Source organism: Zonotrichia leucophrys, chromosome 2 (assembly GCF_028769735.1).
Source record: "Zonotrichia leucophrys gambelii isolate GWCS_2022_RI chromosome 2, RI_Zleu_2.0, whole genome shotgun sequence".
NCBI lineage: Eukaryota > Metazoa > Chordata > Aves > Passeriformes > Passerellidae > Zonotrichia > Zonotrichia leucophrys.
The window spans coordinates 150696997-150723806 of record NC_088171.1 but is presented as its reverse complement, the minus strand read 5'-3'; the positions used below and the strand labels follow the sequence as shown (position 1 = coordinate 150723806).

At 41.6% G+C, this 26810-nt stretch overlaps 1 protein-coding gene across 7 annotated transcripts in view; it reads left to right on the top strand.

The window, feature by feature from the left end:
* Positions 1-26810, top strand: part of TSNARE1 (t-SNARE domain containing 1) — a 471893-nt gene that overhangs the window by 55689 nt on the left and 389394 nt on the right. The gene's annotated exons all lie outside the window — the stretch shown is intronic.

Here is a 26810-nt window from a genome sequence, read left to right as displayed (position 1 = left end):
GTTTGTGTTGAGCTATCTGGGTTTTGTGCATTGACTGATGTGCTTGCTTGGGCTGCTGACATTCATCTCTCTTGACTGTCAAATTCAGTGTAGTGGAAATGTTAATCTGACCACAGCCACAATGCAAAGAAGCATCTTCAGGTGAAAACACACATAGAAGCCTTCTTAGGAATCTGTTTAGGTCTGAAGAACAAATCTGTACATGATGCTGGTCATGTTTGCTCATGTTGTGCTGTGAAGTCCCATCCCAGCAGCCTGTGGGAGCTGCTTGGTGATGTCTCCTCCTGCCCAAGACAAATTCAGGGATCCTCCTCTTTCTTATTTCATGGAACAGGGCTCCCACTGGGATCAAGGGGGTTTTAATGGTGCATATCCCACCACATCTCCAGTTTGGGCTAACCAACATCCCAATATTTAACCATGCCAAAAGCCATAGACCTCTCTGAGATTCCACTCAAAACTTTGGAACATGGGGATGTCCTTTATTTCCAGGCCATACCTGTGTAGGATCTAAGCCATAATCACAATCCTTTGAAGTTTTAAGCCTCTGTCTCCTTCTATATGCTCTCCTCTCTGTGCTGTCACATTTGCCTGTCAGGCTGTCTCCTGCTGAATTGGGGTTCTACATTGATACAAGATTTTCTGGTCCCCTTTCAAAACACCTCATTTCCTTCTCCCTTTGTCATTTGCATGATATTAAAGCTGTTTCTTTTTTTGGTGGCTTTCCTGGGAGCTTGGACTCTGCTGTTGTCTCAAGTCCAATTCACTCTGGGTAAGGCAGACCTGGAGGCAAAGTTGCTGTTGCTTTCAGAATTTTTTGTCCTTTTTATCCAGGACATGTTTGTAAATGGTGGCATTCTGCTGGCTCCATGCTACGTGGAGAGCACCAGAGCTATCTTGCCTGTGGGATTATCCCTGAAAATTTAGCTAGATAAATGATGCTGGCATCATTTATCTGTTCAAAGCAGTTTGGGAATCACTGTGTGGTCCATAGGGCAAAGCTTTGCTGGAGGAGGAAAATCTCAATGCAGAAGAGATTCCTGTGCTAGAGGTGAGAGTGGAGTGTCCAGGAAGGACAAAACCCCAACCAGCATCTTGCAGGATGGTTTTTCTCTTGGTGTATCTGCTGGGGGAGCAGGGAATGCTTTTGGTTAAGTGAGGGCCCATTCTGTTGAGTTCTGCCATAGGAAGGGGAACAGGGGCTTCATCTGCAATATCATCTAGGCTGGAACTTTATTTTTTTGCCCTTGCATTTTTTTTACTGCTTTTTTGATGGATGGGCTGGAGGAAAATGAGTCAATGGATATTGTGTGCTTGGAACACTATGCTAAATTTGGATATCTAATTGTGAAATTAAATTCTTGCAGTCCCAGGACCCATCCGTGCTGCTCTAGTTGGGTGATGATCTGGCTCCCAGGTGATGCTCCAGCTCTGGTTCTTCTATCCCAGAGAGGTCACAGCCTATAAAACTGTCTCAGTTGCTCTGGATGGAGCCTGAGCACGTTGGAATAAAGCTTTCCCCCCCAGGGAAAGCATGTCAGGCTCATGGTGGCACATTTGATGTGTGTGGGGGACATTGAGCATCCAACCTCTGCTGCTCTTCTGCAGAAATATTTTGTCAGGATTTCTCCCCCTCCCTTTATTTGTTGAGCAGTGTGTGAAATTCAGCACATTTGAGGAATGATAAGATTTACCTTTGAAATGGAGCTTTTGTGTATGAACAAACCTGTGTGGGGATAGATGGAAGGAAAGCTCATAATACCACCAAAGTCTTTAAAAGCTACGAGCCTGAGCCTGCTGTCCTCTCTTCACCTCAATTTCTCAGGTGTGACAAGCTTGAAAGCCAGAAACCTGTCTCTGACTGCACACTAGGCATGACACAGCGAGTATATTTTTGGAAAATGAAGAACAATTGGTGTGTTACTGAAGAAAAAATACAACTGATGCTACTTTACTGAAGGAAATCCCGCTGCTGCCTCTTTTTTTCTTTTTCTTTTTTCCCCCTGGAAGCTACAGAATTTACTACACTGTTTATGTGCTGAAAGAAAATGGTGATAAATTAGTCCCTGTAGCCAATCCTACTTGTACCACAGAAATAGTTGTATTTATGGAAGTGGTCAAACATGCAGTAGTGTCCAGAGATGTATGGCAATGTTTACCCCAGACCACAGCATTGTGTGATTTATCACAGGGCACAGAGCAGGCCATAATGTGTGTCCTAATTAGTGTAATGTACCTTGTAATAGCTGTGAAATAAATTCTGCACCAAAGCTTTTGGCCCAAAAACACAGAATCTAATGCAGATTCCATGAAGATAAAAGGGAAAAAAAAATTACCTAATGTTGTAAAGGCTTTTGGGTGAATTCTGAAGTACATCTGTACATAATCATTGCAATCACAGAATGGTTTGGGTTTTGGAAGGGACTTTAAAGATCATCCAGTTCCAACCCCCTGCCATGGGCAGGATCACCTTCCACTGGACCAAGCTGCTTCAAGCCCCATCCAACCTGGCCTTGAACATTCCCAGGCTGGATGGGGCTTGGAGCAATATGTAGGTGTCAAGTTTGTGGGCAAAATGTGTTAACCTTGTTATTAAATGTGTGTTAACATAAAAATGTGTGTTAACCTTGCACTGCTCACCCTTTTCCTTCCATGACACAGAGCTCTCCTCTGTCCCATGGGCTCATTCTTCCTCTGTCAACCCAAGGGAATTGTTTATTGATTAATGCATTAATCAGCCCCACATCTTTGCTTGCACCCTCTTGGTGTGGCTCTTTTTAGCACTTGGTAGTTTTAGAGAGAGGATGACTGATGATCGTGTTCTGAAGCTCTGTGAGTGTCTTCCAGTTCCTTATCTCTCTTGCAGATGGTATTTAAGTGTGCTGCAAAACAAAATTCTCATGTGGGAGTGGATCTCCACATGGACTTGTAGGATTTCTTCTGGTGTATTGCTGAATGATGCAACCAAAATCGGCTTTTTTTCCTTTTTTTTTTTTTCTCATGGAGCTCCTGGAGGACTGTCAAGTACTGATGTTACCAATTCATAGAGAAGGAAACTGGCTCCCCAAGGGCTTTTGCTGTGAAGTGCTGTCAAGAAGGACTAAGCTGAGACCTTTGAGCTTTGCTTCCCAGCTGAGATGCCCTCCAAGGGCTTGGGAAAACAGAGTTTCTTAGTTGGTGTAGGATGAAATTTCCTTCATTACTTGCTATCTCTCTATCTAGTGTAAAGGCTTTTTTTCCTTATTTTTGTTTTTATAAAGAACTTTCATTTTTCAGATATTTATTAGGACAGATTTTTATTTTTGGGGCTGGTGCTGTGGCAGTTTGTTGGTTTTTTTTCTGTTCTCTTTCTGTTCTCCCCTTATCTGTTTTTTCTCTGTAGATCATGAGCATTTGATTGAGGGTGGAAGAGTCAAACCAACACAAATTTATTTGCTCTGTCAAACTTCCTTTTTGTAATATTCTTCTCTGTGTAAAAGATGACACAAAATCAATCTCCGGGTTGGCGTCGTCATTCCTCTTCTGGCAGCTATTGCTCAGCGATCATTATTTTTTGTTTGGCTGCATTTTATTCCTTAATGTGTTTTCAAATACATCATCAGATAACAATTGTTGAGATCCTCCCTCCCTTTGAAGGTCTGAGTGCAGATGTGAATTTGTGTGGCCTTTTTTTAACCTTCTGTGATCATGTCACGCTGTTCTGTTACAGAAGGGGTACCAGGGGAAGGAATTGAGTGCCAGTCAAGAATGAAGAATGAGGATATTATATTGTGGAGTGGGATGTGGTTTCCATGATCTTTTTCAAACAATGCATTTGTGGAAGTTTCTTCTGAATATTTTTTTTTTTTGTGCTCAGATTCTCTCAACTTTTCTCCCCCATCATGCTGCCCTTCACTTTTTCTGGTTCTCCTTCATTTTTGTGGGTGACTGTGAAAGCAGCTGCCTGGTTTTAAGTGAAATGAACCAAAATATGGATTTTTAAAACTACTGTTCCAGTGGTGAAATTATTTTTCTTCCTGAATATTTTAGTTCAGCACAAGTTCTTTCATACTATAATTTTTTTGGTTTAAATAGACTTTTTTTAGAACCTTTATATGTGTAGAATTCTGGATTCAGAGGGGAAAAAAAAGAAAATAAAACCATATGGACATAGTTGAGCTTCTAATCTGAATCGAATGAACTTTTAATATTTTTTGTAGTCAAAACTTTGCAAAGCTTTCTCTTTCCTCCCTCCCACACAATAAAGGTGATTTATGAGTTCCATGATCTGAGGAACTGGTCTGTAAAGACTGGGGAAAGTTATTTTTGTTCAGAGAGTATTGAGAATGGCAAAGAGTAATGACCAGGAGGACTCAGAGCCAAGGTGAGCCCCAACAGTGAGAGGACAGAGGCTGCTGATTCAACCTCCAGTTCATTTACTGGAAGATCATTCTTTGCCCAAAAATACACACTGGTGAAATTTTAAATTCAAATTTAGTGAAGGATGTAAATATAAATCTGAATGTGATTCTCTTTGACTGTGAGTTTGTCTTGTCTTAGGGGAGAACATCAGGGAGTTCCTTCCTACCCCCTGAAGTGGATCTGCACAGATTTACCCCGAGTTCAGCAGGAAATTGCAGATTTCCAGAACACCTCTGATGGCAACTGTGAAATTACCCTTGCAGTTCTGCCATTAAGCTGCTGAAGAGATTTATTTCTTGAACAGCTGTTCTCAGATGGGAATTTTCATTTCTCTAAGTAGGATTGGAAGCTGGGAAGAAAATTTGGCTGTTAGGTTGATGAGGCAATAGTCAGAAAATTATGAACAAAAATATAGATGTTTTCTTCCAAGAGTTTTGCAGTAAAATTCTATTTAATGCTATCTTCAGCTGTGTCCCATTGATCTTTTTGGTGAAAGCTGTTTGACACATTTGAATTTATGTGTCTAAACAGTTTCTTATGATGGTTTGTTGGGTTTTTGTTTTGTCTTACCCTAACACAAAAGGGTGACAGCAGTTTCTCTAAAAAGACAAGCTAAAATCTTGTAAGTTACCATTTTTTCCAAGATGTCTCAGCTCCTGAGGAGACAAACTGCTCTCCTAAAGGTGTTACAACTCACTTCTGAAACTTCAAGATTTTCTTAAGATGCCTCCCTTCTCCAGCAGTGATTAATTGCTGCTCCTATAACCCAGTGGATGGAGTGGCCTGGTATAAATCCAGACACATGGAGACCTTTGCTCATCTTTAATCATCTGCTGTCCAGTGCTACAGTGGCATAAATTATTATTGTTGTTATAAAAGCTGCAATTTATCTTTGATCAGGCCTCATGGCTAAATTTTTTAATTTTTATTTTGTTTTCCTTGAGGCTTGGTAGATTTAATTTTTTTTTTAATGTCTACCAATAGAAATTAAATTAAGAGCATTTTAATGTCTATCAATATAAATGAAATTAGGAGTATTTGCAGAGGTACTGTGGCCACACAGTTACTGCTCATCACAATCTGACTGCAGCGATTTCTCTTCAAAGTGACCCAGAATAACTCTGGGTGTGTTTCCCTCTGCTCTTGAATATTTGATTCCCAGGCACACAATCCTCCTTTCCCTTCCTCATGTCACTTCACTTGATGCATTGGCGAGGGCTGGGTAGAACAAACAGGTATTTTGTCCTCATGAGATATTTGGCAGCTCTTTATTGGCTTTCTCAGCGCCGTTCTCCTGATGTGAGCCGAGGATCAGAAGCTGGGTTTATTTTAGGCGACTTATAAGACAAAATATAAGCTGCTTCAGCTCCTTTTCTTCCTCTGTGTAGGCACAGGCTACACTGTGGGAGCCACTGGAATTATATCTCTGAACAATGCAGCCTTTCATCTTTTCTCAGACTGCAGTATATATATATAATCCGACTGGTTGGTTTATTACATTTTTATTGCTGTCAAATTTTTCCAAAGATTAGACTGGGAGGAAAAATGCCTTCAGAGTGAGATCTGTGAAGGTGTGAAATGGGCCCTGAGGAGGCCCACTGGGAGCACCACAGCTTGAGTTATTGCAAGGCAGGCAGCCCAGAGGTTGGGAAAATCCCCCCTGGAGGTGATGGTGCCTGGGTGACCTGGCTGGGATGGATTAACCCGTGCTGGAGTCACCTTTCCACAGGGTGGGTGGGTCCTGCTGGGAGCAGAATTGGCTGTTCCCTGTTGTCACAGACGTGTTTTATGAAAAATCCTTTCTTAGGATTTTTCTTCTTGAGAAGCTGAGAGGGTTCAGGAACAAAATGTTAACAATGATTATCTGCTGCTGTGGAATACAACAGGTGGATCTGTGATTGGTCTCATGTGGTTGTTTCTAATTACTGGCCAATCACAGTCCAGCTGTCTGGAGTGTTTAGGTCAGTCACAAGCCCTTGTCATCATTCTTTTTCTATTCTTAGCTAGTCTTCTGATGAAATCCTTTCTTCTATTATTTTAGTACAGTTTTAATATAATATATATCACAAAATAATAAATCAAGCCTTCTGAAACATGGAGTTAGATCCTCATCTCTTCCCTCATCCTAAGACCCCTGCGAACACCATCACACTCTATGACTCTGTGGGTTTAAAACATCTCTGAGATGCATTTCCAATGAAACAGCCAAAGTTTCTGTGTGTTACTGGACTGTGTTTCTTCATACTGATGGCTTCTGAATGGTTAATTCCAGATATTCTCTCACTTGTTTAAAAGCTTTAATTGCCCTCTCCTTTACTGGGGCCTTGCAGTACCTAAAGGGAACTCATAAAAAGGGGATGTGGGGTGCATAATGATAGGAGAAGGGGTAAAGGATTTAAATTAAAGGAAGGTAGATTTAGGCTAGAGATTAAGAATCTTTAGTTTGTAATTTTTTTATGGTGAGGCCATGGCACAGATTGCCCAGCTGTGGCCTCCCTATCCCTGGAAACTCTCAAGGTGAGATTGGACAGGGCTCTGTCCAAACTGGTCTGGTTGAGGAAGTCCCTGCTCAATGCAGAGGATTAAAACTAGGTGACCTTAAAAGGATCTTTCCAGCCCAACCTTTTCTGTGATTCTGTGATTTCATTTTCAGGTCTGAATAGGACTCCTGAAGAAATACAAGGGGTTGAGCAGGTGGTGGTCTTATGGCTGAAATGAAAATGAAAGGACCAAATGCTGATTGGTGCAATAAAGCTCTTGAAATCAAGAGCTGATGGTTATTTTACACATTTTGAAAGCTTTCTTGATGGACCTGCTATCTTTATCTCAAATTTTTTTTCTAAATTTTTTTTATGGTAAGCTGCAGACACACTCCCATTCTGCTTACCAAAGCCCCCATCCTGCAAAGATTGACTTTCTTTTTCCATTTTGGAGGAAAGAATGTCTTTTCATAGGCAGTGGGAATGTAGGGAGGAACTGCTGCAGCAGAAGATTTGAAAACTTGTCTCTATAAATGGTAAGGGCGAATTCAGCATTTTGAAAAGAAATAATATTTTTAATGTACATCTTGGTGGAGGCTTGAGCTTCATTTGCATGGCTGTACGAATGCAAGCAAGAAACCAAGTTATTTCTAAAAATCTCAACAGCCCAAATTTGCTTTTTCCCGTAGAAAAGCTACATGTATTGTGCAGGGTGCAAGACCTCTTCTTCTCTCCACCAGGGAAATTTCTGTTCTTTTACATTCCTCCATTTTACCACAGAGGGCTTCCTTTGAATCACCCAAGACCTGATTAATTCCTTATCCCATATAGATGTGAATCCTGGCTGGATAAGCTCCTCCTTGTATTTCAAGCTAATAATCTGAGCTCCATGGAGGTTATCTCTTGGGGCTCTTCCAGAGAAGAACCTTGCCACGTAAAGAAGTTCCTTTTGCTTTCTGTGATTATTAAAAGATGTGAGGCACCATTTGCAAGAGTATGTCCTGAATACTTTTTAGAAACTTATTTTCAAAAAAAAAATGTTTTCCAGCTCTCTGTATTATTTGATCCCTTATCTGTTACCTTCACTGTAGAAAGTGCCTTGCTGCATTTCAGTGATAACCTTATTGCTGTGTATCTGAGGCAGTGTTTAGGTTTCTGTAGTGCCTTTCATTGTGGCATCTCCAGCAGCTTTGCAAGTGTGCTGGAAAGTAGGTCAGTGTTATTCTCGTTTATAAAATAGAGGCTGAGTCTTTGGGTTTCTCTGTAACCAATTTTTTTTTTTTTGTTGCTCGCAAGTGGTTCTGGCTGTGGAGAAGTTGCTGACTTTTCCTCTTCACTTTGCAGTTCTGAGCCTCCCCCTCCTTTCCCTGTACAGCTACAAAACCACTTCTGGGATGATGAGAGAGATTTGCTGGTATTGCTCATCCCAAAATTCCATGTTGAGCTTTCCTTTTGCCCATAGAATGGTTTGAGTTGGAAAATACCTTAAATCCCATCTTATTCCAACCCCCTGCCATGGGCAGTGACACCTCCCACTATCCCAGGTTGCTCCACGCCCCAAACAACCTGGCATTGAACAGCCAAAAATTCTCTGGTCAACCCTTCCAGTGCCTCACCACTCTCATTTTCCTTTCCAAAATCCCTTCATCTGTGTCTCCAGGAAAGCTCAGAACTGCGCACCGTGGGAAGATGAATGTGAAAATTTATCTCCAATGCAGTAATTCAACTTGACCTTTTCTTGTGTTTTAGTTTAGCATTTTACAATTATTTTTTATTTTACAATACCATTATTATTAGTTTAGCGTTTTAAATTTTTTTTTTTTGAGTTCTTAGAATTTCCCAGGAGAGGCTGATCCAAGAGTGGGAGGCAAAAAACCATCAGTCCCTGTTATGCTCTTATTAAATTCATTGAATTTATTGAAATTGAATTCATTGCCTTTAACAAAGTGTTCCAAAAATAATTTTGGAGGGTTTACCTAGAAGCTTTCTGCTTCCCTCACATTCACACCTTGAAGTGCTCTTGTCACAGAGTCATGGAATTGTTTGGATTGGAAGAGACCTTCAAGGTCTTGTCATTCCAACCTCCCTGCCATGGTCAGGGACACCTCCCATGAGACCAGGTTGTCCTTTGATTTATCTGAGCTAAAATCAGGTGTTCCCTGTCTCTATACATGAAATAAACCAGTAATTGCCTTTCCTTGGAGATCACAGTGAAGTATTGGAAAATACCATTCTTGTGGCAGATACCATCCCAGAAGGATCAATATTCTTGAATTTCTCTTGGATCCCTGCAGCTTCTGTGATCCCTGAATGTTTTTTAATCCCAATGGATGTGCGTAGGGGGGCTTTGGTTTATTGAAAGATGAGATCTGTGGTGCACTCGGCATTGGTCTCTGGGATGAGCAACTGGAAAACAGCATTTTGGTGTATTTGGAATTTGGTTAAGCAAAATACATGGTGTTTTGAGGAGTGGTTTTGAGTGGTCCTTGACTAGGCAGACAGAAAGGCTTCCAAGCAATTTGTAGCACTTTAGGCTGATTTTTGTAGCAGATTTGGGTCACTGTATCCCATTTTAAGCTCCTTTTATGGCATTTTGTAGACATTTGATGGCTTTCTGTAAGAGCCATGCACAATATCATCTACTTCTGTGGCTCTACTCTCATTCTGTCCTTTTTCCACCCACTAAATGCTACAAACCACGCAGTTACCCTGGAAAAGGAATGCCACGAGCATTTCTAAGGGTCCCATGCTTTTGTGATAACTGAAATTTTGCTAGATTAAGGTGTTCAGGTGAATTTAGAATATGGATTGTGCAATCAGCCCACCCATCTCTCACTGTCTGTGAAGTGTCTCACTCCGTATCTGGCAGCCAGAGAGGATTTATACCTTTGGATACCATTGATCTTCTCTGATTTAACTTGGCATGGGATCTGGAGGAGCTGTGTGGAAGTCCCTTGCAGTCCATGATGCCTTTAAAATGTCATGTTTGGCAAAAAAAAACCAAAAAAAAACCAGGGTTGTGATGCCCTCAGTAAAAGGCAAAGTCCTCCATAGGGCGCAGGCAGGAAAATGCTGAGCAGAAGGAATTGGAAATGAAGGGGAAAGCATCAAATGCTCTCAATAAATTTTGGTGTAGGCCCCTGGTGCCTGTAAATAACTCTGTGCCACTGCTTGCAGCAAGGTTGGGAAGTTGGGCTCTGAGTGCCTTCCTGAGAAGCAATCTGCTTTATTTTCCAGCCAAAAGACATCAACATCTAATCCATTTCTGGTCCATTTCTGCCGCTCCTAGAAGCAGTGATGATGTGTTGATTCCCACAGCTTGTATTTACTGTGGACTCCAAAGGTGTGACATCTACTGATGCATCAAAATGTCCCTGTTAAGCATTAAAATGTGCTTTGTTTGGATGTGTGCATTAAAGTTGGTCTTCTCCCCTTTTCCCTCAATATCAAAAAGCTTCAGAGAGTTACAGAGTTGTAAACAGCTACAACTCTGTTCATGAATTAAATGGCAAATAATTAAATCTAAAGTAGTTTGCTTTTCTCTGCCACAGAGTTGTATTTGCTTTTGGACTGGACGCTGCCAGCAGTGTAAATTAAGAAGTTTCCAGTTTTTCCTAACCTGTTTTGAAAATTAATGCATGAAAATAAAAAACATAGAAGCATGAGACTCTTTTGGAGTGGGTACTACCCACAGTCCTCTCCTTCCATGGTGTGGAGTTACAGTTTTGGACAGGAAACGTTGTCCAGAGTGGTAGATCTCAGCAACAAGGCTAGAAGGGATATTTAATGAATGTAACATTATATGTGTGAAGGTCAGCAGTGCTGCACTGAAAAGAATTCAGATCATGCTGTTTTGAAGGGCTGAAAGAGATGTTGCAAACTACAAGTTAGGATTTATTCCTCTGAAAATAATTATCATCCTTGCAGGCAAGAGAGGGTGCCTGCAGAGAGCTTTGTCCATGGCAAAAGTGCTGTTTAAAAGACTCTGCACTCATCTCAAATAGCATCATTCCAAGCCAAAAAGCTACTGCTCTTAGGTAGTTCAAAAGTTGATTTTATTTTTACCTCTTTTTTTTAATCAATTAGCAGAATAAAAATGTCACTGCTATATATGGGCTGTGGAAAGTTAATCTTACTTTTTTGACAAGATGCTCTTGTAGGAGAGCACAGCTAAGGAACACAGCTATGGATGCTGAGCTGCCTGTTGGAAATAGCACAAATTCAGCCTTTGATTATTATTTTTCACCATATTACGTCATTTCTCCACAAAATTCAATTTCTCTGTCCTTTGTGTGCTGCAGATTGTCACTGGATTTAAATAGCATCCACTTTGTGCTTGGGGAAAGGGGGAGGTTGAGAGAGTCCCTTTGAGTTGTTTCATTTTTAGAGCAGGAATGTCTGTCAGGAGGGAGGTGGGTTTGGTGACTGACTATAATATATTTTAATTATAATATATTTATTTTTAAATTCATAATACAAAAGGCTTGTTCCCCCAGTTAAGCACGTGGGGTTTTGGCAGTTTTGGTGTAACAGAATGCAAATTAACCTTGAGGGCAGGTAGTGAGGCTTTACTGCAAACAGATGCTGCTCTCAGCTCCCCAGAATATTCTCATCCTACAAAAAATTGTGGAATCACAGAACAATTTGAGTTGGATGGGGTCTTAAACACCATCCAGTTCCACCCCCTGCCATGGCTGGGACACCTTCCAGTGGACCAGGCTGTTCAAAGCTCCATCCACTTGGAGCTTTGGACACTTGGACACTTCCAGGGATGGGGCTTTTTTGGGAATCCTGTGCCAGGGTCTCACCACCCTCTCATACAGAAATACACAATTTTTTTCTAATATCCTATCTAAATCTCTCCTCTGTCAGTTTGAAGCCATTCCCCCTTGTCCTGTCAATCCATCCCTTGTCCCAAGTCCCTCTCCAGCTCTCTTGGAGTTGCTTTAGGCACTGGAAGAGTCTCTAAGATTTCTCCAGAGCCTTCTCTTCTCCAGGCTGAGCAGCTCCAGCTCTCCCAGCCTGGCTCCGGCCCTTGGAGCATCTCCGTGGCTTCCTGTGGACAAAAATTTCACTTGTATTCAAAATGTGATCCTGGGTCTATGGGTGTTCATGTGCTTATGAGGAAGATTTTGTTTCCCACTTGGTAATGAGATGATTTCTGCTGAGGAAATCAAATTGATAATGGATGGGCTTTGGGAGATGCAGCTCTTGAGCCCTTCACCTGCTATTCCACCACCTCTTTGCCTTGTCTCTTTTTTTTTTTTAATATCTACCTGTAGATAAATATCAAAATGGGAAATAAGTAAAACAGCTTACTTGAACATAGCCAGCTGTTCTCCACAGCAGAAGGGATTAAAGTGCATCTAGCTCTTTGCCCCTCTATGGTCTGGAAAATGATTCCTTTTATTCCAAAGCAGATACTCTAAATAAGGTGCTTGACTCCATCAAAGGTTGCAACCAGTGGAATCAAGCAAGGAAAGCATGATTTAAACTACTGATACTATTCACCTTCTGCTCTTGTAGTTGTAGACTAATGTATTTATAATTTTTTGTGCTGGGTGGTGCACGTGAGGGGTTATTGTGTGAAATAGTTCCTTGATAGAAGGAGAAAAATGTCTACAAAAGGAATGTGCAAATGCTGTTTCCATGTGGGATGTTTTTATGGTCATCCCACCCCCACCAGCACACACACACTTGCAGAGCCCCAGTGAACAACCACAACAAATGGTTTTCAGCTTAAAAGTCAATGTGGTATTTATTGACTCTTTAGGGAATAAGGACTCTGATGTTCTGGTTTTGGGTGTTCCTATTGCATCAGTATCCTTGATACTCCAGAGATAACATCCAAGTGGGATTCAGCTTGAGGAAGAAAAATAGAAAACAATCTTTTTCTATTTTCAGTTTGTGTTTTTTAGGTGGTGTAACTGCTGCCTTGGTGGGAAATTATCTCAACTTCAGGGCACCCATTGCAAGTCAAAATATTTCTGATGGAAATAGGATTGAGGCCAAGCGTGTGTCCTCTGATTGCCATGACTTTCCAGCTGGGTGGTGTTTGTGGACATCAGCTTTTCTCTCAGGGAGCTTCCAGCTTGGTTTCTGCTGTCTGTGGGCAGTTCTGTAACCATCAACTGTGATGGTACCACTGCTGTTCTCACCTGGTAGAGCTCTTGAATGGCCCTTGGGGTAAATCATGTCCAGGGAAAAGAGTCTTGAGATGGAATTGTAGAATCATGGAATCTTTAGGGTTGGAAAAGACCTTTAAGATTGTCAAAGTCCAGCCTTTGAACAAACACCACCACACCCCCTAAACCATATGGTAAAGTGGCACATCTGCTCATTTTTTGAACACTTCCAGATATGATGACTCCTCTGCTTCTCTGTTCCAATGCTTTACCACTCTTCAGTGAGGAAATTTTCCTTTTATCCAGCCTGAACCTCCTCTGGCATGACTTAAGGCAAGTACCCCTTGTCCTGTCACTGGAAGCCTGGAAAAAGAGGCTGAGCCCCACTTCACCACAGCCTCCTTTCAGGTAGTTCTAGAGAGCAATAAAGTCTCCCCTGAGCCTTCTTTCCAATTTAGACACCAGCAAGATGATGGTGATTGCTGGAGGACAACATCACGAGCTCTCAGGACTTTATTGTTCAAGTCAAAATAGGGACAAGTATTGTGTATGATTGGCTGGGTGTACTTTATTCATTTATGGTTTGTTTGTTGTTTTCCTGAGTGTGAATTGGCAGGATTTTTCTTTAAGCCTTTTTTGAACTTGGTTATCCTCAATTGCTTCCTCTAAAAATTTCTCTGAGCTCATATCACGATCCATTATTTGTGAGCGCTTCACTGCCGGTAGCAGATATCTGAAAATGGAAACATTTTGCCTGGAAATGAGAGGGATGCTGCACACTTGTGTTGCCTGGCTGGACAGACAGGAATTGCAGTTCTAGGTTGCTCTTGACCTTGTGGTAGGATGTGCTTTGCTGTTTACTGAACCTGGGTGTTGCTATGCATGATCCTGCTACTAAATTAATTTGGGAGTGTGTTGCAGGAGGCAGGAAGGTTTCCAGATCAAGGCAGCAGCCCTTGGGGATATTTGCTCAGAAATTTTGTCCTTGCCTTGGTTTTGTTGTTGATTTGTTTGGTGTGTGTTTTTATTTCACTCGGAGTTCATTGAAGGCTTTGCTGGAAGAGCCCCTTCAGCCATAACCTTTAAAGCTGCCACGTGAAGTATAGTGGCAGTCAGAAAATCCTCTCTCTGAAAGTGACATGGTGGCACACAGTCAAGGATTTCATCCCTCTCCCTTCTTTTTTTGTGCAATGAAAATTCAAATTTGATTTGTAATTTCCCCACTCCTTTCTACAATGATCTCCACATCCACCCTGAGATCTTGGTGGTTCTTCCCATGAACTTCCAGGAAAAACACCTGGAATTTCCCATCTCTTTCGTTGCATTCACTTTTTCCTGCCTTTTTTTCAAAGGAAAAGTTAATTTCTCTGACTCAGAGGAGGGGCAAGTGCATTTGGTAAATATGTTTTACACAGCCTTGCTTCTGGTCACATATTTTGAGTGACACCAGCATCCAGCCAGCCCTAAATCCTGCAAAACTCACCTTGATATGAATTTTTATTTATCAGTTTATCAGTTCTTCTCTGATTAAAGCCTGGCTGTGCTTCACCTGCATCCCTCTTAGCCAGGGGGAGCAGGACATCTTTCCATTGCCCAGTCAGATGGATGCTCAGCACAGGCAGCTCCTGATCCTGGTGCTGGAGGTGTTGGAGGCTGGAGCTGGGCTGGTGAAGCCCTCAGGAGCAGCAGGAATTATTCACGACAGGATCTCTCTGTCCTTGTCCCCTGCAGCTCTGTAATAGATTGGTTTAGGTGTTATAATTGCATTACACTTCCCCACCCCTTCCATTTCTCTCTCTGCTCCTTCCACCCTTCCTCGGGGTTTAATTTATGCAAAGGAAACTCAGAATAAAATAAAATAAAAAAAAAATAAGTAGTGATGGAAACAGGAAGGGAATCCCATTGCTCTTTGCATCATCCCCACCCATATTTTGAGAAAGGATGTAAAATCTTGCAGTTAACATTGCTGTTTTTAGCTGCAGAGCAGAGCCCTCTAAACGCAGCCAGTGAATGGGGTAGGAAGAGAGCTGGGATGTTCCCTTGCTCTGTGGGAGCATCCCAGGTGACCAAGGATGAGAGAGAGTGGGGAACAAGGATCTGATCCACCTGGTTCTCAAACAATTAAACCAAATATGTTCAATTGGAAGTTACCAAATTATGTATTTATATTTGCAGACATTTCATGTGTTCTATATAGGGTATCATAGAGTGGTTTGGGTTGGAAGGGACCTTAAAGACCTTGAAGACCATTTAATTGCAACCCCTTTCCATGGGAAGAAGTGCCATGCACTAAATCAGGTTGCTCAGAGCCTCATCCAACCTGTTTTTGAACACTTAAAGGGATGAGGCATCCACAACCTCTCTGGGCAGTAACATGGCTTGCATTGTTTCTTCTGTCTCATCAGCAAGTTTTAATTAATATGGAAAAGGTCCTAAATAAGGCTTTTTTTTTCTTTTTTTTTTTCCCACTCCCCATTTATCAAGCTAAAACTGGTGACAGCTTCAGGCCATGAAAAACACCCAGAAGATTGGGATAGCAGCTGGGCCAGGGATGGGAGTTACCTCTTTAATTACTTCTTTTCCATCTCCAATCTTTTGCATATTGGTCCAGCACCTCTGAGAAAATTCTGCTGCAGTGTATTTATTATTTAGCTCAGAATAACCTTTAATAATCTCTATCATTTTATATTTATGTGCTACATTTTATTTGGCAGCATCCTGCAACTCACGTATCACATTCAGAAATGGTGATTTTGTCACGGAAAGAAACAACACACCAAAAATTGGATTTTCTTTTTAATTGAGGTGTCTAACCTTAATTACAGCAGGCTGTTGGTCCAGCAAAGTTTTTGCTTGAGGAAGAAAACCATTGACAGCATTTTCACCTCATTGAAAGACATAAAAATGAAACCCTGGATATTTTGTTCTTGTTTGCTAATGCAGAGAAATAACAACTTGGAGTATGAATAATGTAAAAGGCATGCAGTAGTTTGTGGGAGAAGTGAGTCAGTTCTGCTTGCTGAAGCAGGCTGGAAGTTCACCCAGAATGAAGCACCTCTTGCTATGAATGAATGAAGGAAAAAATGTTTGGAGGTTATTTTTAATAACAGAAGTGACATTTTTGAGCTCCTGGATGGCCATGTGGGAATCCAAGGAGTGTACAGACAGTCAGAGACTGTGAAATGGAGCTGTTCAGTAGTAAAAAGCAGTAGTAGAGGTGGTCTGAAGTTCTGGAGAGGTTCTTATGGAAGTGAAATAGGGAGATTTTGTTGTTTTTTTTTTTTTTAATTATTTTGCTACTGCATCTTCCCACCAAATACAGTGGGTTGGTTTGATGTTTTTCCTGGGTAACTAAGTATGATACGTAGAAAGGCTGATAGTTTTATAAATCATGAATTTATTGAGTATGACTAAAACTTGTGATTTTTTTCAAGGACAGAGAGGAAAGAGGGATGGTACAGTGACAGCCGGGGGAGACTGGAGGGTTGTTCTTTTTCTTTTTCCTTCCTTTTCCTTTTTCCTTTTTCCTTTTTCCTTTTTCCTTTTCCTTTTCCTTTTCCTTTTCCTTTTCCTTTTCCTTTTCCTTTTCCTTTTCCTTTTCCTTTTCCTTTTCCTTTTCTTTTTCCTTTCCCTTCTCTTCCCCTGTTCTGGAGTGCTTCATCCAAGTGAAAGCCTTTCTACAGATTTAAACCATTCACTTTAGCTGAACATTTAATTTCCACAGTGCTGTCTTGGGTTTTTTTTAGAGCATTAAAGGGTGGTAAAACTACTAATTTTTATGCATGTGCTTAATTATTTGAACTTCTGCAATTAAATTAATTTTGATTGAAAGGTTGTTGCACACATGGTGTTGTTTGGTGGCATCTTCATGATCAGAGTTATCATTAAATCCCCTTTTCCTTCCTCTGCTCTGTGACCTGGTTGGTGGCTCTGGGGTGGAGAAAATATCTATAGGGCCAAGTGGGAGAGTAGATAAGTATTGCCAGGGGGATTTCATCCTGCTTTTATTCTGTTTCCCTTTCTCTTTCTTTCTTCTTTTCCTGCATGGGAAGCCAGATGTGGATGGAGAAGGCTGTGCACTTAGAGGCTCTTGGTTAAAGTGACATGGGATGGAGCCATGTGTTGCACATCCCTCAAGCAAAAAGGACAAGAGGAAACAGCCTCAAGTTCTGCCAGGAAACATTTCTATCGGATATTAGGAAAAAAGTCTTCATAAAAAGCCTTGGAAGAGGCTCCCTAGGGAAGTGGTGGAGCCACAATCCCTGGAGGAATTTTAAAGATGCGTGGATGTGGCACATGGGGATGTGGTTTAGTGGTGGCCCTGGCAGGGCTGGGTTAATGGTTGGTTTGATGATCCTAAAGGATTTTCCAACCTAAATTACTCCATTATGTGTCTGTCAGGCTGTGGTGGTGTATGGAGGCTCAGTGTGGGGAAGAGGAGGAATTGGAGAATCTGTTTTGACAAGGAATTTTGGAGGACTGGTGTTAATGGATGAAACTCTTGATGGGGATGTTAAAACCACTGCACTCATTTACTCAGCACAGGGTGAGCTGATAAAAGGTGAATGGAAGGTACCAGGTGTCAGAGAAGTCAGAATTTTTAGTGGAGTCTGAGCTGAAAATTACAAGGTTTTGTTTGCTATGAGTTGGGTTTTTCAGCCTTCCCTAATGCTCTTTCCCATCTGGAGATTGTTGAGAACAGGGAAATCAAAACAGGTTATGAAGTCTTTTTTTTTGATGATCTGCAAGAAAAAAAACAAACTAACTAACCAAAAAACCAAAAAAAACTTTCCCCAACCAATCAACAACCCAACCCAAAAAATAATCTTCTTGTAACCAATAATAATTTTCAGTGGTTTCTGCAGACTGTAGGCTACCACATTTAATAGAGAAAATGTGTTACAACCCACACATGTAATCATGTGCTTCCTCATGCTAGAGACACAATCAAAGCATAAAATTACACAGAAATATGGATTCTGAAAAATAAAAAAAGGTGATAGTGGTGTCTTGGAACAGGGAGACAATAAATTGCCAGGAGAAAAAATGTAAAAAAAATATGTGTGCACCTCCAGCAAATGGACATGAAAACCAGTAGGAGAAATTGCAGGAGGAATGAATGGATTCAATAATTCCTGGTACTCTTGCATGGACATGGACATTTCTTTGGAAGATATCTTGTGGTCACATAAATAAGTTAAAAGACAGTAAATGGGAATTTGACAACTTTTTGATGTTCTAGAAGAGAAGAAACTTAATTCTTTGTTTTAAATGCATGAAATTCTGAAGTTAAAATGCTTGGACTTACTTTTCTGGAGCATTGTCCTGCATGTAGCTAAAATGGCACTTGAATATCTTATTGAATGTCCATGTCTTAAGAATCCAAAGTGGTGATTTTGGGTGCATTTGTATCATGGCCCATATCATCACTTACAGGAAATGTAACAGAGATTAATAATAACATATTCCTTATTAGCTTCCTATTAAGGTGGGTGAATCTGAACTTGAGCAATTTGCAGCACAGCAGATCTGAGCAGTCATCATTTCCACATTAATAGCTGAAATCAAAGCTGGGGTGAATGCAGATTGGTGGAATTAATTTCATTGTTTATCAGATCTGCTGGTTTCTGCTGTTACAGTCTTTCAGTATTTTTTTTTTTGGTGTCCAATTCTTTGTAGCTCCATTTTGCCTTTTTTTTTTTTTTTTTAATAAGGAATTTGGGGATCCCAGGTGCTGCACAAACACAGGAAAAAAATAGAAACAGGTTACATGTGGAATTATTAATTTCAGATTCTGGAGGAGTGTTTTAAAGGGTGCTCATGTGTTAAATATTTTGGTGTAGCAAGAGAGGAAAGGATAGGTTGGAAAATAGCTCTGCAAGAGGGAAATACTGTCCTGTAAGGAAATGCAGAGCAAGTGGAAGAACAGCAGTGCCAAATCTCAGGATAAAGGAAAAATTCCATGAATGTGTGAGGCCAGGACCAGGTCAGGAGAAGAGTTACAGGGACAGGGCCAAGCCTTTGGATGTGGTTGAACCTGAACTTTCTAATTTCACTTTTAGGCTGCTGTGTTTTACACCTGTTGCTGCCTGGGGTGGATCAGCCTCTGCAAACCCACCCAGCTGCTCTTTCCTCCCTTTCCCAGTTGCATGAGAGGGGAAAAAATGGGATAAAGGAGTTGGTGGGTCAAGATACAGACAGGGAGATCACTGACTAATCACCCTCATGGACAAAACAGACTTGACTTGAGGAAAATTAATTTATTGCAAATTAAAATGCATTTGGGTAGGAGAAATAAAGATGAAATTAAACCCACACTTTCCCTCCATACCCCAGATTTTTCCCTGTAATGAAGAAACCCAGGAGCTGTTTCAAGTCATTACCTAGAATAAAACATGTCTCTCCAAATTTTCTTAGTTTCTGTAGATGTAAGTCTCCTATTCTAATATTTTGTTTTGGGTACTGTGTGTTTTTTTTTTTTTAATTTATTTTCTTTTTTTTTCCTCCAAGTGCTCTATTTACTTCACTACATAATGTTAATGGTCTTAGGTATTCTTGCCTTAAATATATTTCTTTGTAGTTCTCTCTTCATGGAAGAAATACCCTCCTAGGTGAGATATCAAGAACATTTTAAACTCCCATTATCAAACAAAATTTTGTGCAAAGACAAGAAATAAATGTTTGTAATACTGTCATTTAGGCAGAGCAGTACTCATGCAAAGTTGAACACGGTTGTTTCCTTGCATTCTATTTCTAAATTAAAAAAAAAAGGATCAAACAGGAAAAAAAAAAGGCCATAAACAAACAAAAAAATCCTTTTAATATTTAATGGAGAAGAGTGAGGCTGTGATGTATCTGTATAATTTAAACACTTCTACAGAGAGCGAAACAAAAATGGAATGTAAATAGCTCCTGGGGAAGAGGATGATTCTTTTTTTAAGGACCTCAGACAGCAAAGCTGGGGTGTTGGTGACACTGTTGTGGACTCCAACCACTGGCTCAAGACCTCCAGATGAGAGGTTACTGATCCAGGGAGGATGGCTTGGAAACCCTGAGAACCTCAGTGCCAAGAGAGAGTTCTTTTCCTGGATTTATGTGACCTAAATTCATCATTTACTGCTGAACATCAGTTTTCCACTCGAATTGTCTTTGCTGCTGCTTTCTTTCAGGAGCTTCAGTTTTTGCATGCCAAGGGAGCAAGTTCTAAGAATCATGGAATGGTTTGGGTTGGAAGGGACCTCAAAGATCATCCAGTTCCAACTCCCTGCCATGGCCAGGGACACCTTCCACTCTCCCAGGTTGCTCCAAGCACCATCCAGCCTGTCCCTGGACACTTCCAGGGATCCAGGGGCAGCCACAGCTTCTCTGGGCAATTTGTGCCAGGGCCTCATCACCCTCACAGGGAAGAGTTTCCCCCTAATATCCAATCTAAACCTTCCCTCCTTCAGTTTGAAACCATTCCCCCTTGTCCTGTGGCACTTGTCCAAAGTCCTCCTCCATTTCTCTTGTAGGCCCTCTTTTCTCTGGGCTCTCTTTTGATGCTTTGTTGATGGCAGTAGAGTTGGACAGGGAAGACTATTCCAATGCCTAATCTATCCCTGTTGGACTGTTTTGCAAACTCACCCCACCTCTGGATTTGGCTTTCATCAATTATAGTCTGATACCTTGTGGTGGATGAGTTTGTTAACTCTGGGACACATCCATTTTCTTTGGTCACTCAAAGTGGTGCTCTGTCCCACAGGTTTCATGTCATCAGTGTGATCTTGTGGATGAAAACATTTCCTAGGGTTCAATAAACCACAGTTTCCATAAATCCATACTGATTTGAATATTTAATAACTCTCTCACAACTGAAGTTTCCAACAGATGAAGGATCAGTGCATTGAGCTGTCCCTTCCTTGCTGGAGAGAAAGGAAGTGTTAAATTGCCTACTGCAGCCCAAAATTAAATAATTCTTCTTTAATAATTGTGTCCAACATCAGCTGTTTCTTCTTCTTTTTCTTCTTTCCTTTCATTTATTTTTTCCTCTTCTTTTCCTGGATTTGTTGTTGGGCTGGCAGGCCATTAATGAGCCCAGCATTGCCTGCTTTACCCTTTTACTTTGATTCCACGTTAGCTTTTTTTCTGGAATCCCCTTGATTCTCTCCAAATGGTGTCACAAATCAGCACTAATGAGCCAAATCGCTGCTTGCCCTGCTCTTTCACAGTATTTGGTGCTTGTGTTACCCAGGCTTGCTGGATTTAATCACATCTGAGCTGCTATTTTTGGGCTTTCCTGAGCAACCGATGGGGTGGACGTTAATTTCCTCTTACTTTTAGTGAAATTTTGTGTTTGGATGTTTTTCAAATATTTTCCAAAGGTGGAAATAATTTACAAACATTCCTGATTTATCTGAATTGTTCCTGAGTTCAGTCTCCTGTCCTGTATGAGCTGCACTGTGAAAATTAATTTTTGCCTCCAACTTTTTTTTCTTAGTTATTTGGGTTTTTATTTTTTGGCTGTAGATTTCTTGTATCATTTTTTTGTGATGGCGTAGGGAAGATTTTCTGGATTTTTTCTCTAGTTGATTTGTTTTCTTTTTTTTCTCCCAAATACATATGCCAACATAAGGTTTTGTAGTGTGTTATACAGTTCTTTACCCCCTGTAGGAAGGGCTGCCATCTTCCCTAGCTGAGAATTGTGGATTCCTTTGAAATTTCTACATGTTGTTATTTTTATCATCTCTTACACCCTTCTATTTTTATAATTAAATACCTTTTTAAAACAGGCCCTTTAAAACCAGCAAGGTTCTAGACTTAATCTTTCTTTAATAGTTTTTGAGGGTTTTTGTTTTTTGTTTTTTGTTTTTTTTTTAATGAATGAGTCATGGTTACCCAAGCAGCCACTAATTTTCAGTTCTTTGATCAATTCCTCTGTATCAAGATGAAGTCTATCACTAAATTCCCTGGAGTAAAGAACAACCTTTCTGAGGTAGGAGACTTGTCAGCTGTGATGTTTAATAATTCCAGGGGTGTTTCAGCACTGACAGCAGGAGGCTACAAGCAGATGCCACTTAGACTGAAGTCCCTCAAGAAAGAATTTTTCTTAACATTTCATAAATAAGTGCTGGTCTTTGGTGTGTTTGTCAGTGGTGTGGAAGTGCTGTCACGTGTGGGTTTGGGTTCTCTTGCTTTGTTGGTCACTCTTGAAGTGACCAACAAACATGGAAAAGTCATGTCCCAAGTATGCCAAGGCCTCTATGGGTTTTCAGGCATACAGTTATTGAATGTTTTGGGTTGGAAAGGACCTTAACGATCATCTTATCCAACCCCCACCATGGCAGGAGCACCTTTTTTGGTGATATCCATCCTTATGTGGCTATCAAAGCTCCCCTAATGGATAGACTTTGAATATTTTGACCACCAAATGCTCTTTGAGGAGCTGGTGGTGAAGTAACTCATTTCTGTAGGAAAAGTTGGCAGTGATATACTGAACCAACCCTTTTTATGAAGTTATATCCTTTTCTGGTGGTTGTACTGAACTGTAATGAAGTTTACATCCCTGTCTTCCTCACTGTCTGAAAAGGTCTGGGTTGATTTGGTCATGAAATGTGTCAAAGAATTATTCAAATGCTATTAAATTTTACTTCATTAAGTAAAAAGTTTGACAGGTTTCTTCAAAGGTTGGTGAATGTGGTTTCTGGGTTCTCCCATGGGTAAAACAGCATGAGAGGCTGGGCTGGACTGTGATAGTTGAGAGTTTTGACAGATTTAGGAAAGGAAGAAGCTCTCCTGGGACCACAGCTTGAAATTACTGATCGGTGTTCACCCTCTCCAGAGGATTTTGGGTGGAGGTTGACAGTCCTTATCTTTATTCAGGATTCTCACTCCTCTGTTTGGTTAATTACAAACTTGTTTCAGAGAGGATCAAATAACATGGAATTACATATTGAGACTCACTTGACAAATCAAAGTATTTAAAAGAGATTCTAGTTGTCTAATTTTTGAGTTATTTTAAAAGCTAATCAAAATATAGAATTGAAATTACTGTAAGGGTGTATTTTATAATTTTCATGGAATCACAAAATGGTTTGGGTTGGAAGGAATCTAAAAGATCATCTAATCCCAATCCCACCTTTCCATGGACAGGGACACCTTCCACTAGACCAGGTTGCTCCAAGCCCTGTCCAGCCTGGCCTTGGACACTTCCAGGGATGGGACACGAATTTAAAATACAGAGATTGACATATATGCAAAATTGAAATGTTTTTTTGCTGATGGAGAAACTTGTGCAGAACTCCTGGAGAGGAACTAGAGAATGAAATGTCTGAGAACTTATCAGGTCTTCTCCTTGCAGGAAATGCAGCTTTCTCTTTTCTCTCCTTTTCTTCTCCTTGCAGGAAATTCAGCTCCCCCTCTCCGTTCCACTCTTGTGAGACCCCCTTGTGTAATTTATCCAGGTCCAAGATCCCCCACATATGAAAGTCATGGACTTGTTGATGTGAATCCAGAGGAGAACATGGAGATGCTCCAAGGGCTGGAGCCCCTCTGCTCTGGAGCCAGGCTGGGAGAGCTGGGAATGTCCAGCCTGGAGAAGGGAAGGCTCCAGAGAGAGCTCAGAGCCCCTTCCAGTGCCTGAAGGAGTGCAGGAGAGCTGGAGAGGGACTTGGGACAAGGCCTTGGACAAGGGCAAATGACTTCAAACTGAAGATGGGGAGACTTAGATTGGATATTAGAAAAAAATTTTTCCTTGTGAGGGTGCTGAGGACCTGGTACAGGTTGCCCATAAGAGTTGGGGATGCCCCATCCCTGGAAGTGTCCAAGGCCAGGTTGGACAGGGCTTGGAGCAACCTGGGATAGTGGAAGCTGTCCCTTCCCATGGCAGAGAGGGCAGGGCTAGATTTCCAACTCAAACTATCCTATGCTTTTGAGGCTTTGTTGTTTGTTTGGGTTTTTTCCTTTGTTTGTTTTTGGGTTTGTGGATTTTGCAGTTTTTAGTACCTTTTGAGCCTTTAACTTGCAGAACCATCAGCTGAGCTTGAAGAGTCTTCCATGTCTCCATCAGGCATTGTTAGCTCTTGGAGCTGTTTTTGGTGATTAAATAAGCACTGAAGGAAGGCTGTGCACACTCTTGCAAACCACTGTCTGTAACACACAAAATATCTTGTTCTTGTATTCTCACTCGGACCAACATGGAAAGAAACACCTTGAGGGTTTATCTGTGTTCTCTTTATTCCTCTATATTTATAAATATATACACGACTGGGAAGACAGGAAGAAAGAGGAGCTTTTTCCAGGGAGTGAACTAAATCACAGAGTAACAATACCAGGGAGGAACACGAGCAGAAGCAGCAAGGGTCAGCCTGCCTTAATGAAATTACACTGTTTGAGGTTGTTATTTTAAGAGCTTTTCCATCTCGCTGTACCTGAGCACCAGTGTCATGCTGTTAAATCTGGGAGGCTGAATTGCTTCAGTGTGCTCTGGGACAATGTCCTGATGCAGGAGGGAGGCTGTAATGGCTCAGGTTAACTCATACCTGCTATGTTTGACAGCTGAAGTGCTGTTCCCTGTGCTCATCCTTCCCTTGCATGGGGGAATTCCAGGAGCAGTGGGTCTGTGGTGGGGATGTGCTGATTATTGCTGTGCTTTAAACAGTGGCTGCTGTGTCTGGGTGTGAACCAGTGTGTGCCCAGGTGGGCACAAAGGCCAAGGGCATCCTGGATTGTATAAAAACAGTGTGGCCAGCAGGCCCAGGGCAGTGATTGTCCATCTGTGCTGGCCACTGGTGAGGCCACACATCGAGTGCTGTGTCCAGTTCTGAGCCCCTCAATCACTGAGGAGCTGTGTCCAGAGAAGGGAATGGTGCTGGAAAAGGGTCTAAAAATACATCCTATAAGGAACAGCTGAGGGAACTGGGGGGGCTCAGCCTGGAGAAAAGGAGGCTTGGGAGGGACTTTCTTGCTCCTTGACAGGAGAGGCATCCAGATGGATGTGGGTCTCTCCTCCCAGGGAACAAGGAACAGGATGAGAGGAAATGACCTTAACCTACATCAGAGCAGGTTCAGGTTGGATAACAGGAGGAGTTTCTTAATGGAAAACGTTGTTAACTGTTGGAAGGGACTGCCCAGGAAAGTGATGGAATCCCTATCCAGTTCTGAGCCCCTCATTTCAAGAAAAACACTTGAAATGTGTCTTTCTTGAGGACAGTGAGGAACTGGAGCATGTCCAGAGAAGGGAATGGGGCTGGAAAAGGGTCTAAAGAATACGTCCTGTCAGGAACAGCTGAGGGAACTGGGGAGGGGCACAGCCTGGAGAAAAGGAGGCTCAGGGGGGACCTTCTTGCTCCCTGACAAGAAAGGCATCCATATTATGGGTGTTGGTCTCTTCTCCCAAGGAACAAGAAACAGGATGAGAGGAAATTACCTTGAGCTGCATCAGAGCAGGTTCAGGTTGGACAGCAGGAGGAATTTCTTCATGGAAAAGGTTGTTAACTGTTGGAAGGGGCTGCCCAGGAAAGTGGTGGAATCCCTATTCCTGGAGGTGTCCAAGAAACAACTGGACATGGCACTCAGTGCTCTGGTCTGGTTGACAAGGTGGAGATCAGTCAAAGGTTGGACCTGATGATATCAGAGGTCCTTTCCAACCTAAATGATTCGGTGATTCTGTGAATTATGTTGTTCATAAAATACCTAGTTAAACTTGCTGCTATATTTTTCCTCCCCCATCACTGCTTTTTTTTTTTTTTTTTTATTTTCTCTCTGTGTAAGTGATGGTTTTGAACAAGTGCACTTGAATTTGGTTGCCATGGCGTGTGCCTGAAGCCTGGTGCAGCTCCTAGAAAGCACAGGCTTGACTTTGAGCGTGGATGTCACAGCTGAGATCCTGGGTGGCTGATTACAGCCTGCATCTGCCTGGAGCATCTCTGGGATGCTCTCCTGAGGACATGGTGCACTCCAGAATGGGATAAAGGATATCTCTGTGCCTTTCTGAGGAAAGCCAGCACAGGGAGACATCTCTATCTCTGTGTAATGCCTTCCTCAAGATAAAGGCCATGGAAAGCCGGCAGTGCTGGATGAATTTGCTCTGCCATATGCTTGTGGAGGAGTGTTTTTCTGAAGCTTTTATGTATGACTGGTAATCATAGATTGGTTTAGAGAGACATTTCTGAAAGTGTGAAGGGAAAGGAAGGGCAGCATGGTAATTTGAATTAATTGTAGTGTTTATCAAGTCAACATCCAGTGGAGACCAAATCATTATGTAGTCTCTTATTCTGCTTGTAAAAAGCATAATAACTGAGTAATGAATCCAAGGTCAGATTGAAAAAAAGGGGTACACCTCCAACATCTAAAACATTTAAAGTTCTTATCTCATAATACGTGAAATGGCTTTGGAAGCAGACCACAGTGGGGTGGGTTTTGCTTGTTTGCTTGTTTTCCCCTTTTAATCTGCAAATAGATATGTGGAGATAGTTCTTTGTGCTGCACTGAGCTGAAAACAGCCAGCAAAGACAGAAATTTTGGGCTAGCACATGCACCAGGAAAAATTTCTCCACTGAAAGAGCTGACAAGCACTGGCACAGGCTGCCCAGGGCAGTGGTGGTGCCACCATCCCTGGGGGGATTTAAAAGATGTGCAGATGTGGCACTTGGGGACAGGGGGTAGTGGTGGCCTTGGCAGTGCTGGGGGAAAGATTGGACTCAATATTCTCAGAGGGCTTTTCTAATCAATGAAAATTCCATGATTCTGTGATTGTTGTGGTAGAAATTCATGTTTTAACACCTTTGGCTCCCTTACTGGTGGTGGGGAGAATAAAGATGCAGAGCCA